Source organism: Trachemys scripta, chromosome 5, assembly GCF_013100865.1.
Source record: "Trachemys scripta elegans isolate TJP31775 chromosome 5, CAS_Tse_1.0, whole genome shotgun sequence".
Classification (NCBI taxonomy): domain Eukaryota; kingdom Metazoa; phylum Chordata; order Testudines; family Emydidae; genus Trachemys; species Trachemys scripta.
Genome location: NC_048302.1, coordinates 6,886,125 through 6,902,322, shown reverse-complemented (window position 1 = coordinate 6,902,322; position 16,198 = coordinate 6,886,125). Strand labels below are relative to the sequence as shown.

The 16,198-nt window shown below is 45.4% G+C and overlaps 1 protein-coding gene across 1 annotated transcript in view; it reads left to right on the top strand.

Annotated features, from left to right (window-relative positions):
* Positions 1–16,198, top strand: part of EPHA5 (EPH receptor A5) — a 323,509-nt gene that overhangs the window by 282,964 nt on the left and 24,347 nt on the right. The gene's annotated exons all lie outside the window — the stretch shown is intronic.

Below are 16,198 nucleotides of genomic sequence, written 5' to 3'. Positions count from 1 at the left end.
GAAGACTTGTTGGCTGCGAGTCCTGTTTTTAGATTTCACCAATCACCACAGGCAGCATAACAGTGGGCCTCTCCGACCGCTTGTACATGGGAAAAAGAGTCAAGAACTGAAAAGTCTAACATAGGTCTCAGGTAACATCTCTTTAATTATCCAACCATGCTCCTCTCGTCGGCTTTTGAACAAGCTAGAGAGAGACGCCTCCTAACGAATCTGTCCCATGCTTTGTATGAAGACAGGGACATTTCCAAACAGGACATACAGTTTGAGCCTGCACCTCAAAAGTCAACAGCAGTTGTGCCTCTGACATCCGTGAGGAACAGGCCTAGTAGGATGTGTTCAATAAAGCTGCTAGGCCCAGGCCCTCAACGGATCCCATGGAGTTAAAAGATGCTAAATAAGCATCTGAGGGTCTGGGCCCCAGTTCATGGCTTGGATTTTCAAAGGATCCTAAGAATTAGGCACCCAGATTCCACTGGTTTTCAACAGGAATTGGGTGCCTCACTCCTTCAGCGCCTTTGACAATCACCTCCCCGCCCATTAATTTAGAAGAACTGATACTGACCTCTTTCATGCTGGTGTAAATCAGGAACAACTCCACTGCAGCCAGTGGAGTAACACCAGTTTAAAAAAACAAAACAAAAAAACCTGGTGTGAGCTGAGAACCATGTGCACCATTTTTGTCACTGCAGAATCTAACTCAGACTTCCATGACGGTGGTACTTAAATTACTCCGGGTGAATTTGACCCAAAACATTCATTGAGAACACTTGGACAATTGAGCCACTCCATACCTGAATCTGACCTGGTGTATTAATTTAGTGACTAGCGAATGAGTCGTTCCATGCTGCAATGAATCCATGCCCACCAACCTCCTCCCTGTGGCACTTTAGAATCCCTTTAGATGTAGTCAACTCTGACACCCTCCTGCTTTTAAATCTGTGAGGGAGACTTTTCTACCAAGTTGTTTTACTGGCATGGTTGGAAAAAGCTTCAGTTTCCAGGAGACGCTTTACAGCCCAGCAGAATAAGCGAGAACCATTTCTGCGCCCGTGCAACACTGGCGTGGAAAGGAATTTAACCCCCCTTCATGCTGCTCCGCATCGCTCCCCCCTTGACGTTTCTCTAATTAGGATACACGTGCTTCCAAGTGTGCATTTTTAATAACACATCTAGTGCTAAAGGTCAGGCCTTATTTGCATGAAAATAAGAAGCAAGAAGGAAAGGCGCAATCAGATGTAAATATCAAAGGGGAAATGTTAATAAGAGCGGCCCCACCAACAAAAGGGTTTACCCTGGTCCATTGAAAGCTGCTGATTATTCATTCTGTACACTTGTAAGCAAATTCAAATCACAGCTGAAAGTGAAATGCTAGCAGAAGCCTGAACCAGAAGGGAGCAACTGCCCTCCGAGTTTAATGAAAGCCTTGACAAAGCTTACATGCGTAGTTACTTAGTTACTGAAATCAGGGATGCCGCTGGGGTTTCGATCCTGTGCTCAAGAACTCCTGAGTACTCTTGAATTTCATATTGAGAACAATCCTGCTATGGGGGGGGGGGGATCTCAGTGCACATCACGTGGCATCATTCACACCTGGGAGCAGCACAGCGGATGAGAGCACGGAGGGTAATTAGAGATTCAGAGTTTTGTTGTTTTTGTTTTAATTTTGTACATTTTTTTTTTGCATTCAAGGTTTAAAGAACCCAAGGAACAGAATCTCAAGTCGCTACTATTGACCTCTTTGATTGCGAATTTAAATAGCAGTTGTTATTGACAGCAGTTCTGCCCTGGTGAGAACATCCAAATTTAACTCTGCCCTGAGCATTATTGGAACATATACTAACAAACTGTATTTATACCCAGCAACTGGGTATGTGGGTGTGTGAATCTGAAATGTAATGGAGAGGGATGGGTAAGTTTAAAAAAAAAAAAAATCAACCAATTTTCAGGAGGGATGCTATTGAGTCCTCTACACCTCCCCCAATAAACTTTCTTGATGACATAGGCCCAGATCCTCAAAGGCATTTAGGTGTCTAACTCCCTGATTTCAATACCTAAATATCTTATTGTATCTGGGACCTTTGGGCCTAATCTAATGCCCATTGACTTCAAGCCCAGTGTCTCAGCAGGTGGAAACGGTCCTAGCGCCATTGAAGTCAATGGAGTGAGGACCATTTCCACCAGCTGAGGATCTGCCCTGAGAAGTGTCCCCTGATCAGTTGCAAAGACTGTGGTAGCTGCTGTGAGCTGTTCTTGTGGGCCGCAGGGAGTTGCACGATGCTGATGAACTCCAAGAAAACAAGGCCAGCCCTTCCCCCCATGTGGCAACCCTCACCAAGTGTGTGTCCCAGTACAAAGAAGAGTCTTTGAAGTTGTCTATTAATGAAGCTCTTAATTTTTAACCTCCCACCTTGTTATTGCAGTATTTGACATGCTGGAGGGAGCTGGATAGAGAGATTTGATCCAAGTTCCCAGTCGGGAAGGTTGGAAGTGGGAGATTAAATGAAGAGCAGCATTTGACCTTGTCTTTGGTTCAATAAATGCCTTTTTCTTGTTGAAACCGTTAATCACAACAAAAAATGAATAAATTCATCCCTATTACTACTTTTTCACATAAGCAGTTTAGGCCTTCCTACAAGAAAACATCTCTATTCAAGCAAGTATTTAAGCACATACTTAATTTGTAGCAGTTGCCTAAGTCCCTTTGACTTCAATGGGATTTAAGCACACTGATAAGTATTTCTTTGACTTAGGATAACATTTAACCAAATTACGAGTGAGTAAAATGCCATTCCAAGGGACATGGACAGTCACAGGCATGAATTTCTAGCCTAGTGGTTGAATGCAGGATTACAAAGTCCAATACGCTGTTTATCCAGTGTCTTCTCATTTAGGATTACGTCTGCCTTGACTAATTTTGCACTCAATTCCTAATTCTGTTATGAGGAAAAAGGTCAAGTTGTACATTTTGTCCACCAGCCGTAACCTCCACCCCTCTCCCGCAGAGAAAAAGGATCTCAGATATAATTATCTCTTGCAGATGCAGCGGAATCACTAACCATTAGCTATGTGGTATAATGAAAGCATTTGAGAAATCCCTGTTCAGAAGTGTATGAGTTTTGTGAAGCTGTATAAAACTAAGGGACCAAGGAGATGGCATGATAATAAATATAGCGCATGTCAATCAAAAACAAGCTGTCAGCTGTAGCGCTTGACTGTATCTCTGATTTTTGGAAGTACGTGAAGACCATGCTAGATTTAATCACACCTATAATTCACAGTGAAAGTCAAGTGGTTTAAGGAAGATGCAGTGAACAACTGTCTCTCCTCATTATGGGATTACAGAGCCCATATGGCATATGGTAGCTAAAGCAATGCTGGTTGTGAGGGTATAGCCTGTACCCTTCCGAGAGCGTAGAGGGTTCCTGATGCTTTCTGAATAAATGTCATCAACATATTTTAATTCAAGTGACCTCCAGCTGTGAAAATGATCCCATGGGGCAGAAAAGACAAATTAACGCCAGTTTGTGTCTAGGTTCCCTAATTAACTGATCTATATTGATGCAGGAGAGAAGAGTAAATTGCAGCCGTTCCTTGCTCACTTCCGTTTGGGTTCTGATTAGTCAAGGGGGCTTGAATTTTCATCTTCAGCTTTGTTACAAAGCACCAGAGTTGCCATCAAAATTAAACTGGAAATCTTGCGCAAGGGGCATCTGATGGAATCTATGGCTAAAAACAAGTGGGCTAATTGCATGTGAATTATAGATGGAGATTAGAGGTGTGTGTTTGGTGGGATGGGGAAGGGCTGAGAATAAGCAATACATCGTTATTCCAAATCAAAGGAGAAACCAGTGTCCCACTATAAGAAACAGTTGGAAAGAATCCTGGGGGATCAGCTGGATTTAAATTTCTCACAGCAAAACCACTGGCAAGTTCTAGGATAATTTTGTGGCAGTCTGTACAGTCTATTGTCAGGAACCCAGCTGATTGTTATGGTAAATGGAGGAGAGCTCTTCTGATGACAAAATAAAACCACCCCAATGAGGGGCAGAAGCTTTATCAACAGGGGAGTGCCTCACGAGGGCGAAGCGCTGTCCATACAGCGATGTTAAAGATTTTGTTGTTCGGGATGTGGGTTTTTTTCACACAAAGCCCTGAGCGACAAAAGTTTTAACAACAAAAGTGCAACAAAAATATAGCCTTAGATTAAATCTCAGGGAAAACTTCCTAACTGTAAGAACAGCAGCACAATGGAACAGACAACAGACTGCCTAGGGAGGTTGTGGAAGCTGGAGGTTTTCAAAAGGAGGCTGGATAGCCATCTTGGATGGTTTAGTCACAACAAATCCTGCATCTTGGCAGGGAGTTAGACTAGATGACCCTTGCAGTTCCTTCTAACCCTATGGTTCTATGAATAAGGCTTTCCTTTGACCAACATTCCTTGTTTCTCTTTCCCTTTCCCTTTGGCTGGAGAGATTATTTACAGGGACTCCCCCCTCTCCCCCCAAATTTGATTGTCTTTTATGGGATATTAAAGATGGTAATAACTATCCTTTGTGGGCAAAAGAGAGGAAGTTAGTTGAGATGGCCTTGAGCTGCCGTGGCTGAAGTCCAATCCCGTTTCCTAGAAGACCCAACAAGACAGACACATTCAAAAGGAAGAGAGAAAAGCACAGGAAAGAAAGAAAATGCAGCTTCTTTCTGTGGTGTTGTGTCTCAATTGCAACCTACCTGCTGGAAAAAGAAAAGTATGGCACATGGTCTTATTAGCCCCTCTGGAAAACTTGTACCAGTATTGCACTGTCTTCGTATTGCTTTTAGCTGCTTCCTTCTGGTCAGAGGCTTACAGCACTGTTGCTAAATACACAGTCTTGGCCAGATTCTTATTAGACAGAAGGAAAAAGGTGAGGGATTGGAAAGGGAAGAAATAAGGTGGGGAAAGAAAGGAATGGAACTGGGGGAGACAATGGCTCACGTTTCACTTGGTCGTTGGGATTCAGCTGAAGGTAGTGATGCCATCTGAGTCCCTCTCTCTCTCTCTCTCTCTCTCTCCCTGTCTGCTTAGGACATCTCTCTGGATCCGGCTGATGAAGGCCCAATGGTGTTACTATAGATCTGGAATCCCAGGAGACAGTAGGGGAGGCACCCATAATGATGAAGCTTACTCCTTTCTGTTTTCCCAGCCATCAGCTCACCACCGTCCACAGCTGTCTGTATTTCCCCCACAAAATGCCCATTAAGAACCCCCCCGAGAGAGTGGTAGGTGAAATAGCCCATCTCCTCACATGGTTTACAAGTTACGCCTAATTTCTGACACACCAATTTTGGTGCATTGATTTCTGGTTGCATACTTCTCGTTTACGAGGCATGATCTGAACACAGCCCTTGAGTTCTAGCAGGAGGCCTTTCTGTTTAGACTAGTTTAGTCCTTTTGTCTCCCTTTTCCCATCAACATTCATTGTTCTAGGTTATTGTGACACCTACCCACTTCCTGCAGTTAGGCCCGGTTGGCCTACCCAAATTGTGAGCTTAACCGTCACTACCTTACCCATCACACCCCTTTCCCCTCATGCCCCCTCCCCCTCCCTGCAGTGGATCCTTATACAGATGAGATGCCCTGTTACTAGAAGTCCACATATGAAGTCTCAGCCCCGTGAATAGTCTGAGGTGACAATTGGAGATACTTTCCCTTCGGCCTATGCTTGCAGGTGAACAGGGCTCTGCATGCACACACTCCCATCCCATCCGTGTCACCAACGGCCTGCTGTCCTCCCTACATATTCGCACCTTCAGTTATCTTCTCCAGAGCTTCTTGAGGCTAGTTATTGTTACATGCGGAGGAGGCTTTTCACAGGTGGAGGGGATATTGGGTAGGAGGACCCACAACTTAATTCATTTAGGGGCCTGTGAAAGACAGAACAGTGTAGAACTGCCGACCCTAATGGGTCTGGACATACAACCCCCAAGCCTAATGTCCTAAGGGCCAGACTGTGGAACCCTTAATTCCCCCTGCAGAGCACTTACTCCCTGGAACAGTCCTGATGATTTCAATGAGATTACTCAGGTGAGTAACTGCTTCCTGGGGAATATAATTGCTTCACAATATGGCCTCAAATTAACTGGAGTAAACAAGAACCAGATTAGAAAATGTGTCTGAGTGGGAGCCAGCCAAATAAGAAACCATGGCACCAATGCAATGGTCGTTGTTTCCCTCCTCTTCTATTGAACCCCTATTGTCCAATTCATTTTCCCACGACACACTCAATTAAGAAATAACTGAGAGTAAGAAATGAATTTTGCAGGTGGATAATGATTACATTAATAGGGTCATCTTTGGGGCCGCGCAGGGTCAAGTGGGAATGGAGTAGTTATTTATCTGCCAGGGATTAGCATGACTTGCCTGCCTCAATTATAAATTACAATGCACATCTTGCTGAGCTCCTGGTGCCCTGCATGAGTTTCATGCTAACCCCATTCTGTAACTGGCAGGTTGGGAGCAAGAACCGAGCTTGCAGATGCAGGTGGTGGGAGTTTGACCCAAAGCTAAGCCAGCAGGAGGAGGGGAGTGGATGGAATAAATACAGCCTGTGCTGTGTGTCGCCATCTCACAGTGAACCTAAACAGTAATGCGACTGGATGGTGCTCTGTTAATTCTGGGCCAGATTTTGGCTTTGCTACAAGCCCTGTCTATAGAGCAGGGTGTCACCGTGCTGGGCTGGAAGCAGACCCTGGGTCCATCAAAATTTGCCTCCTAGTTTCCCTTTGCTCTGGGGGTAATGTACCCTGCACTCGCCCATATATATTTTCCTGCATGATGGTACAGCTGTGCTAATCAGTGCATTGTGGGTAGGGGGAGAGCTGAGCACCCACTTGAGCAGGAGGGGGAGTGGTAGCTCTGTAGATACAGCTTCCCCACTGTACTGCTAACTAGGATACATATTATGTATGCATAGAGAGCCAATCCTATTCAACTTATTCATAAATGATCTGGCGAAAGGGGTAAACAGTGAGGTGGCAAAGTTTGCAGACGATACTAAACTGCTCAGACTGTGAAGAACTTCAAAAAGATCTCACAAAACTAAGTGATTGAGCAACAAAATGGCAAATGAAATTTCATGTGGATAAATGTAAAGTAATGCACATTGGAAAAAATAACCCCAACTATACATACAATATGATAGAGGCGAATTTAGCTTCAACAAATCAGGAAAAAGATCTTGTAGTCATCGTGGATAGTTCTCTGAAGACGTCCACGCAGTGTGCAGAGGCGGTCAAAAAAGCAAACAGGATGTTAGGAATCATTCAAAAAGGGTAGAGAATAAGTCAGAGAATATCTTATTGCCCTTGTATAAATCCATGGTATGCCCACATCTTGAATACTGCGTACAGATGTGGTCTCCTCATTTCAAAAAAAGATATACTGGCACTAGAAAAGGTTCAGAGAAGAGCAACTAAAATGATTAGGAGTTTGGAATGGGTCCCATATGAGGAGAGATTAAAGAGGCTAGGACTTTTCATCTTGAAAAAGAGGAGACTAAGGGGGGGATAAGATAGAGGTATATAAAATCATGAGTGGTGTGGAGAAAGTGAATAAGGAAAAGTTATTTACCTGTTGCCATAATACAAGAACTAGTGGTCACCAAATGAAATTAATAGGCAGCAGGTTTAAAACTAATACAAGGAAGTTCTTCTTCACACAGCGCACAGTCAACTTGTGGATCTCCTTACCTGAGAAGGTTGTGAAGGCTAGGACTATAACAGCGTTTAAAAGAGAACTGGATAAATTCATGGAAGTTAAGTCCATTAATGGCTATTAGCCAAGATGGGTAAGGAATGGTGTCCCTAGACTCTGTCTGTCAGAGGTTGGAGATGGATGGCGGGAGAGAGATCACTTGATCATTACCTGTTAGGTTCATTCCCTCTGGGGCACCTGGCATTGGCCACTGTCAGCAGACAGAATACTTGGCTGGATGGACCTTTGGTCTGACCCAGTATGGCCATTCTTATTTTCTTATGTTGTAGTTTTATGTAGGGGAATGCACTCGCCAAGAGGTGCTGCTATTAGTACCTGTGAGCTGTTGTCTAGGGAGGAAGGAATTTGCTTAGGGTTGAGTTCAGTTTCCTCCTTGCTACCAGGCAGTTGTCTCTAGTTTTCCTGTTCCTGATGAAACAAAGTAAGAGTTCATTGTTGCCGCTGACTGTGGGTGATTACGAGTTTCTCACCACAGAAATACAATACCTAATTTTCTGGTGAAGAGGATGGGATCCTGTTGAAGAGTAAAAAGAAGTATCAGGAATCTGGAACCACCCCAGTAGAAAACATGATCTCAAGAACAACCAGAAAGGATTTGAGTTTGAAGACACCATCTTGGAATCTGAACCAGTGTTGTTCACCAGTAACTTGAAATGGCCACGCTGGGACATACTGAGAACTTTGATGTAAGTCAACTTGAATCATGGGATTCTTATTCAGAAAGATTTTCTTATCTTGAATCCAATAAAACTGATGACTGAACAATAACAGGCAATTGTCTTGGCAGTCTGTGAAGCCAAGAGATTTGATGTTATACAATCATTAGTTGTGCCTGCTTTGCACAAGACCAATATATACGATTAAATTGTAGCTTTGCTTAAGGCACATTTCTCACCTATGCCAGCTGTCATTGTTCGGAGACTTCAGTTTCATAAACGACATCAATGAGCTGATGTGGGCATTGCCGCCTATATTCCCAAGCTATGTTGAATCACCAAACATAGTAACTTTTGTAATATTCTTGATATGCTGTGAGATTGCCTTGTCTGTGGAGTTCAGAACAAAGTGCTTCAACGCCATCTCCTTGCTGAGCCAAATTTGACATTCACTATCATTCAGGAAAAGGCCTAGGCCACCGAAACAGCATCACTGAACACTAAGGAAATTTGTGTGGAAAGGAAATTCTGTAGTTGACAAAAGAGAGGTCACATTGAGTGACTCTGCTGATCGAAGGTCAACAGCATGAAGCAAAAGGACCATGAGAAGCATTCTCTTCCTCAAGCATCAAACAAATTGACACTTCCATCAACAATGGTCTAAAGAAGCTTTACCACATTCAGAATGTCCGCAAGAAGGAATCTTGAGATTCTGAAATGTTCACAACAATGCTCACCAATGGCCATGAATGAGAAATAGAAGTTGACTCTGTTTCTTGAGTACCAATCATCAATGAAGACACATTCTGTCTTCCCTCCCCCTCCCTCCCCACATTGTCCTACCAAGTTGTCAGGTCTGGCACACAACCTTTAAGGCTACAATGGGCAAAATGTCAACCTTGTTGGAAGCATGTGAATGTTTCTTATGGTTCTGTAGCAGATCGACGACTCACCAGTGCAGTGCCTCCTGCTGGTCGTCCCAGGAATTAGCTCTTTAGCCTCAGAGCACCCTCTGCTGGCCGATGTCTCATCTGCCTCAGGCCCCGTGTCCCTCTTGGACCCCGGTGCCCCTTTACCTCGGGGTTCTGCTCCAGCAGTACCCCCACACTCTGGGTCTCTCCTCCCAGGGGAACCCCCAACCCTCTACACCCACCTTGCCTCAGTGGCTACTGCCAGTAGTCATCTAGCCCCCGCTCGCTGGGGCAAACTGCAGCCTGTCATGGTCACTCATCATTGGCAAGGGGGTTGGACCCTCTATCTATCCCCGGGCTGCACCTTTTCAGCCCCTGTACCCCTTTAGGCCTTAACCAAGGCCTCAGCCTGGGGAGTTGCCAGGCTGGAGCTCCCCAGCTCCTCTCGCCCTTCCCCAGCACTGCTTTGCTTCAGGTACCTTGCTCCCAGGCAGCTAGATCCTTCTCTCTCCAGGGCTAGAGTGAGACTCCTCTTGCTCTGGCCCCCAGCCCTGATTGAGCTGGCCACACCCGGGGCCAACTACCTCGCCAGACTCCCTCAGCTGCTCTTAATCCCTTTTACCTTGGAGTGGGGCAGCCACCCCACTACAGCTCTTTCTGTGGAAGATTGCCTCTCATCACCATAAAAGTAAATGTGAAAGTCTTAGCTAGAATCTCTGGTTCACACCATTGGGAATCTGTGTCCAAGGCATCCATGACATCAACAAAGAGCAACTAATAAAAAATCATTGACAAATACCCTCAAGTGTTTTCTGAAGAACTGGAAGCTTATAAGGGACTCATGTCATGGAATCATAGAATATCAGGGTTGGAAGGGATCTCAGGAGGTCATCTAGTCCAGCCCCCTACTCAAAGCAGGACCAATCTCCAGACAGATTTTTACCTCAGTTCCCTAAATGGCCCCCTCAAGGATGGAACTCACAATCCTGGGTTTAGCAGGCCAACGCTAAAACCATTGAGCTATCCCTTCCCTCTGCATGTATCATTCCATCTGGATTCAACAGTTGTGTCAATCCACATGAAGGTCAGGAATGTATCATTTGCCCTATGTCTGAAGACTGACACAGAGCTAGAGAGTCTCATTGCACAGGGAATCCTTGAGCCAGTTGTACATACAAAATGGGATATCCCAATCATACCTGTACTCAAGCCAAATGGTGATGTGCGAATCTGATGTGCGATTATAAGTGCACTGGAACAAGGCACTGAAACATGCCTGCTGTTACCAAATGCTCACTGTTCTTGCTGGAGGAAAAGTCTTTGTAAAATTTGACCTTACCCAAGTGAGGCGAAGATGCTGTAGGTGCACAGATGATTATTGCTCATTAAAGAGCATTTCGAGTCAAGCGTCTCCAGTTTGGAATTTCCATTACACCAGGAATTTTATGCTTCATGGAAACACTACTTTCCAGAATTCCAGGCTCAGTACTATATTTTGATGACCTCCTGATTATGGGATCAATTGAGGATGAACTTGCCAAGCAACTTCAAGAAGTCTTGTGCCGATTTGAGAAGTCAGGCATTCAAGTCAAGAAGGAAAAATGTGAAATTGGAGTTACAAATGTCACCTTCTTGGGCCATCACATCAATGCATTTGGTATCCACCCAACATAAAACAAGTTATGGGCAATCCATGATGCCCTGACCCCAAATCCAAACATGAACTTCAAGTGTTCCTTGGTTGGTCAACTTCTACCACAGTTTTCTTCCAAAAAGGGGAACAGTCACTGAACTTCTTCATCTTCTTGACAAAGAAGTTCCATGAAAATGGACTTGCCAACATGCAAAAGCTTTTGAGAACATCAAGGAGTTACTAATGCCTGACTCTATCCTCATTCGCTACAATAAACAGAGGCCATTGATCATTACCTGTGATGCATCACCTTATGGTGTCGGACTTGTTCTCAGCCATCCTTTGTCAGATGAAACTGAGGTACCTATGCCTACTATTCAAGAACCTTAACATCCACAGAGAGAAACTACACAGAAATTGATAAAGAAGCACTTGCTATCATTGCTGCAGTCAAGAAATACCACTATTGCATCTATGGTTGAGCATTTGAGATTGAAACTGACCACAAACCACTTCTAGGAATTCTCTCCAATAACAAGCCGACACCTCTGGTCATGTCACCATGAATGCACCAATGGATTGTCATGCTAAGTGCTTATGACTACACAATTGTCTACACACCAGGAAGGTTCATCCCCCAATGCCAATGCACTAAGCCAAGTGCTGCTACAGATGCTGGCTTGTGCCGTTACTCCTTCAAATAAAGTTTTGATGTGGGAATTCTTCCCTGATCCTCCTCTTAAGGCCGACCAGGTCACAAAAATGACTGCCAAGGATCTGATACTGGTATATGTTCTCAACTGAGAGAGGATGTGTGTGGAGAGGATGGCCATGTGGGAAACTGCCTATGGAGTTCACACAATTTTTAAACTGTCAAGATGAGCTCTAGGATGCCTCTAATCGGAATATTGCATCACTATAATTTTATGTAGGGAAATGTACTCACCGGGGGTGCTGTTGTTAGTACCCGTGAGTTGTCTAGAGAGGAAGGGATTTGCTCAGGGTTCAGAACTGCTTCCTCCTTGCTACCAGTTTCATGGTAGTTTTTGCTGTTCCTGTCAAAACAAAATGGAAGAGTCCATTGTTGCAACTGACCATGAGTTCCTGACCACACAAGTACAATGCAGGTAGTGAATGGAGATGAATAAGACAGGTGAGAGTCTGGCTTTTATTCTTTAATGTACGTTTGCTCCAAGCCTTTATGGGACCAGAAACAGAAATACCAAACTACTGCAAGAAAGGAAATTCTCCTAGGGCTGCATTGCGTGCCATGCAGGGGCAGAAGGGCATGCAATCCCCTTACCCTCCTTGCATGGGTGCTTTAGGGACTGCTTGTCCCTGTCCTCCTTGTGCCCCCTAGGATGTGCAAGTTAGCCAAAGGGGGCAAGAAAGATGCAGAGCCATCGTCCCACCCTGACACCCTCTCCTCTCCAGCCTGCAGTGCATGGCCAGGGTGTTACAGGGAGCATTATACGGCAGGTTTATGGCTGGCACTGAATGCCCACTCTGCCGCAAGAAAGTCCCAGCAAATTTGTCTGGTCTCCATTTCTCTAGTATCTTAGCACCTCACAGTCTTAAATGCATTTGCCCTCAAAACATCCCTGTAGGTAGGGAAGTGCAGTTATCCCCATTTCACAGGTGGAGAACTGAGGCCAGACTTTTAAAGGTAGTGAGGGGTTCCCCTGCCTACTTTGAAAATGTTAGTGGCCCGTAAACTGTGCGAGCTAAAGAGGCAGATAAGCACCTATGTACCTTTAAGGATCTGGGCCTCAGTGACTTGCCCATGGAGTTGGGGGCGGAACTCAAACTCGGGTCTCTGGGGCGAGTAGCTTAACTGCTGTGCTGGGCTTCCACTCTAACTTGGGTAGCACAAAGAGCATTCTAAAGACTGTGCCCCCCGCGTGCGAGAGGAGAGATAGACAGACCGACCCTTTCTACTCCATTGTCCCAAATACAAGGGCGTGCAGGGAAAAATATTTCCTTACACAATCAGGAACCATAAATACGTTCTCACTGGAAAATCACCAGGCAAACCTGGGCCTGGGCGAAAGGAGGATGGCAGAGACAGCATTGTGTTCTGTGGTAATCTGCCACTGGATCAGGTATGGACAATGACGAATGAACAACGGGGATCAGACCCCAAATGCCGTGCGTGGCCTCTGCTGGGTAGCAGAGGTTGCACCTTAGCAGCTCACAGGTCTGGTTTTTTTTGTTGCCCTTTGACAATGCATGTAGAGCTTATCATGCCAATAACATCTGATTGCCTTGGCCCGCACTGCAATGGTGCAGTGCTGAGACTGTCTCACCTAAACTCCTTCTGGTGCCTGTACTCCACCCAGTGAATGCCATTTCCACCACCTCTGGCTAGACGCAGGAAGAGGGATGTGAACAATTGTCCCTCTGAGAACTCCAGCTGGATTTTGCAGACCCAAGAAACTTGGATCCCTCAGCTCCGGCTCAGTTAAGCATCAGCCCTGGAAAATCTGGGTGCTTTGTGAAAGCAATCCTCCCCATCTGATTTTCAGCAAGCATTTCTCTAGCGTCTGAACGAATCTTATTCGGACCACGGCTATCATTCTGAACTGATGAAAAAGATGCTTGCTTACTGGCTAGAGCACTGGCCTGGGATTTCAGGAGACCTGGCTCTGCCATTGTCCTGCTGGGTAATCTTGGGCAAGTCACGTCATTGATCTGTGCCTCAGTTTCTCCATCTGGAACATGGGGATAATGATACTAACTTCCTTTGTAGAGCACTTTAAGATCCACTGACGAAAAGTGCTGTACGGGAGCTAGGTGGTGGTATACTCATCTGCTCTTTCAAAATCCGTTATCGGAGCTAACTATTGGTTTGCTTTGATCATAAGATTCAGCTTTCTTGGAAGCTGTCAACTGACCTATCTTCTGTAGATGACTTATTTCTCTCAAGGATTATTGTTTAACTATAGAAAAAGCAAATCTTCCAAAATGGATAGCATCATTTCTGAGCTTGGCACGCTTGAACAAACCAAAAGAAAATAGCTGTGTCAGTGTGTGCACGGGGGGAGGAGACACAGAGTCAGATATCTCTGTGGTGGAAACTTGTGTAGTTCTATCAGAACCAGGAGATTTACACCAGCTGAGAATTTGGCCCATCGCAGGGATTCTCATGAGAGCAGACAAAAGGAAAAGTTTACATTGTAGGTTGTGTGGCTGCCCACAAACTGTTAATATAGTAATCAGGCAGAGTGCAGGTGGGAAATATCTCTTTAATAACTGTGTGACCGCTCTCCTGACCTAAAATAATGCAGAGTCTGAGGGGGAGGTATTTGTGCCTGCTAGTTAGTTCTGTGAGGTATCTGTTGGGTGAGGGGGGAAAAAGGAATTAGAAAACACATGAGATGGAATGCCCAGTCATTGTCTTGTTTAGCTACCAACAAAAGCCATATTTATTACAAGAAAATTGAAATCCTATTGATTTATCTTTTGAGCCAATACATTTCAAGCTTGACATTTAAACATGAAACGCTGTACTCCAAAGTTTAATCATTTACTCCCAGAAAAATACACCTGAGAGCAGTGAAGTAGTGGGTAAGAATTCCCCTGCCCCTTCTCCATCCCGTCACCCATTGTAGGATGGCAGCAGACCTGCCTGTAGCACTGCTCAGTGCCTGCTCTGGACATCTGGGCAGCACTGGGGCAAGTGATGGTTCTCATTTAATTCAGAGGCATTTAGTTTGAGCTGTATTGGGGAGCAGTACAGAGCCAGCAAGTGAGCTGTGCTCTGTGTCTTAATTTCCCAGAGGGAACCCAGGGTTCTGAGACTCTCAGTGGTGCCTCCTCCATCTCCAGGGCATAATCTGGCATCACCTTCAGGAGGGAGCCCTCTCATTAAGGGCCCGGTTGCAGCCACATCAGAGAGTGAGAGTGATGCTAACCTCATCTGTTCAAAAACCGTGTCAGGCCCCAAACCAGCATGAGAGTCACTTAAAAACCCAGACTATTTTACAAAACAATGCATGTCGCTATGACATAATATGAACAAGTAGAGGTTAAGCCCAGCTATGTAATTTCAACTGTCTCCGGATAGACTCGGTGCTAGGGCACCTCCTCCTGGCTGTTCTAGGGATTAGCTTTGCCTGGTCTGATGACCCTTTCCAGCTATCGTTCGTGTGCCCTGCACCTCCCCTCTCTCTTTAACTCAGTTGCTCCCTCTTTGTGGCTTGGCCCTCATAACCAGTCACTGTGCATTTTCTCTCTCTTGGGGTATCAAAGTCCCACACAACGAACCATCCCTGGCAATCTTCAGATCACTGTCCTGACTCTGCAACTTCCCCAGTGGCTGGAAGGGGAACCTGGGCCTGCACTCCCCTCTGGATTCCAGCACAGGGACCCTCTATCCAGCAGCCACACTCTTACTCCCAGACCCTTCTGCTATTTCCCTATACTCCTTCCTACATCCCTTCTCTTTCTCGGTGCTCTGGCCCGCCCATCGGGTCCAACTCAAGTGTCCAGCTCCCAGGGAGTAGCTGCAGCCTGTTTCACCTGCAGCCCTTTTCTGCTGCCAACTTCCTGGCTTTATCCTAGCCCTGCCTATTCCTTCTGAGCTGGGCTCCATCATCAGTCAGCAGTAACTTACGCCACACCTGAAGGGAATTAGGTTTGTTATCTGCTTAACTGGCCCCTTCTCATCCTCATTTAACCCTTTCCAGGTTAGTATGGGGTGAACATCCCATCATGCAGCCACAAACTGCTGTCCTCCAGCTGAGATGTACAAAACCCAACCTCCCTCCCTGCCAAAACAATATATTTGCTATAAAAATCAATCCGCTAGACACACAAACAATCAGGTGCTTGAATTTTGGCCTGTTTAGCGGCTCATAGAATCATAGAATATCATGGTTGGAAGGGACCTCAGGAGGTCATCTAGTCCAACCCCCTGCTCAAAGCAGGACCAATCCCCAACTAAATCATCCCAGCCAGGGCTTTGTCAAGCCAGACCTTAAAAACCTCTAAGGAAGGAGATTCCACCACCTCCCTAGGTAACCCATTCCAGTGCTTTACCGCCCTCCTAGTGAAAAAGTTTTTCCTAATATCCAACCTAAACCTCCCCCACTGCAACTTGAGACCATTACTCCTTGTTCTGTCATCTGCTACCACTGAGAACAGTCTAGATCCATCCTCTTTGGAACCTCCTTTCAGGTAGTTGAAAGCAGCTATCAAATCCCCCCTCATTCTTCTCTTCTGCAGACTAAATAATCCCAGTCCTCTC